Genomic DNA, 2,248 nt, shown 5'->3' on the forward strand with positions numbered 1-2,248 from the left:
CTTCTCAACCATTTCTTAGCTTCAAACTCCCATATCTCGCGAACTCATTGACCTAACCCAAAAATTCCTATTGCATCTGAAAGTAGAAACTCGCCCGATTACAACGGTATGTGTATTTTTTCCCTAGGCCATTCTGGTTAAGCGTTTGGAGCAGCAGAATTGTGAAAAATTTGTTGCCTTTTCAACCATTTCTTGGCTTCAAACTCCCATATCTCGCGAACGAATTGACCTAACCCAAAAATTCCTATTGCATCTGAAAGTAGAAACTCGCCCGATTACAACGGCATGTGTATTTTTTCCCTAGGCCATTCTGGTTAAGCGTTTGGAGCCGCATAAGTGCGAAAAATTTGTTGTCTTCTCAACCATTTCTTAGCTTCAAACTCCCATATCTAGCGAACGGATTGACCTAACCCAAAAATTCCTATTGCATCTGAAAGTAGAAACTCACCCGATTACAACGGTATGTGTATTTTTTCCCTAGGCCATTCTGGTTAAGCGTTTGGAGCAGCAGAAGTGCGAAAGATTTGTTGTCTTCTCAACCGTTTCTTGTCTTCAAACTCCCATATCTCGCGAACGGATTAACTAACCCAAAAATTCCTGTTGCATCTGAAAGTAGAAACTCGCCCGATTACAACGGCATGTGTATTTTTTCCCTAGGCCATTCTGGTTAAGCGTTTGGAGCCGCAGAAGTGCGAAAAATTTGTTGTCTTCTCAACCATTTCTTAGCTTCAAACTCCCATATCTAGCCAACGGATTGACCTAACCCAAAAATTCCTATTGCATCTGAAAGTAGAAACTCGCCCGATTACAACGGTATGTGTATTTTTTCCCTAGGCCATACTGGTTAAGCGTTTGGAGCAGCAGAAGTGCGAAAGATTTGTTGTCTTCTCAACCGTTTCTTGTCTTCAAACTCCCATATCTCGCGATCGGATTGACCTAACCCAAAAATTCCTGTTGCATCTGAAAGTAGAAACTCGCCCGATTACAACGGCATGTATATTTTTTCCCTAGGCCATTCTGGTTAAGCGTTTGGAGCATCAGAATTGTGAAAAATTTGTTGGCTTTTCAACCATTTCTTGGCTTCAAACTCCCATATCTCGTGAACGGATTGACCTAACCCAAAAATTCCTATTGCACCTGAAAGTAGAAACTCGACCGATTCCAACGGTATGTGTATTTTTTCCCTAGGCCATTCTGGTTAAGCGTTTGGAGCCGCAGAAGTGCGAAAAATTTGTTGTCTTCTCAACCATTTCTTAGCTTCAAACTCCCATATCTAGCGAACGGATTGACCTAACCCAAAAATTCCTATTGCATCTGAAAGTAGAAACTCGCCCGATTACAACGGTATGTGTATTTTTTCCCTAGGCCATTCTGGTTAAGCGTTTGGCGCCGCAGAAGTGCGAAAAATTTGTTGTCTTCTCAACCATTTCTTAGCTTCAAACTCCCATATCTAGCGAACGGATTGACCTAACCCAAAAATTCCTATTGCATCTGAAAGTAGAAACTCGCCCGATTACAACGGTATGTGTATTTTTTCCCTAGGCAATTCTGGTTAAGCGTTTGGAGCAGCAGAATTGCGAAAAATTTTGTGCCTTCTCAACGATTTCTTGCCTTCAAACTCCCATATCTCGCGAACGGATTGACCTAACCCAAAAATTCCTATTGCATCTGAAAGTAGAAGCTCGCCCGATTACAACGGTATGTGTATTTTTTCCCTAGGCCATTCTGGTTAAGCGTTTGGAGCAGCAGAATTGCGAAAAATTTTGTGCCTTCTCAACGATTTCTTGCCTTCAAACTCCCATATCTCGCGAACGGACTGACCTAACTCAAAAATTCCTATTGCATCTGAAAGTAGAAACTCGCCCGACTACAGCGGTGTGTTTATTTTTTCCCTAGGCCATTCTGGTTAAGCGTTTGGAGCCGCAGAAGTGCGAAAAATTTGTTGTCTTCTCAACCATTTCTTAGCTTCAAACTCCCATATCTCGCGAACGCATTGACCTAACCCAAAAATTCCTATTGCATCTGAAAGTAGAAACTCGCCCGATTACAACGGTATGTGTATTTTTTCCCTAGGCCATTCTGGTTAAGCGTTTGGAGCAGCAGAAGTGCGAAAGATTTGTTGTCTTCTCTACCGTTTCTTGTCTTCAAACTCCCATATCTCGCGAACGGATTGACCTAACCCAAAAATTCCTGTTGCATCTGAAAGTAGAAACTCGCCCGATTACAACGGTATGTGTATTTTTTCCCT

Source organism: Ptiloglossa arizonensis, unplaced genomic scaffold (genome assembly GCF_051014685.1).
Source record: "Ptiloglossa arizonensis isolate GNS036 unplaced genomic scaffold, iyPtiAriz1_principal scaffold0027, whole genome shotgun sequence".
In the NCBI taxonomy this organism is placed as follows: Eukaryota; Metazoa; Arthropoda; class Insecta; order Hymenoptera; family Colletidae; genus Ptiloglossa; species Ptiloglossa arizonensis.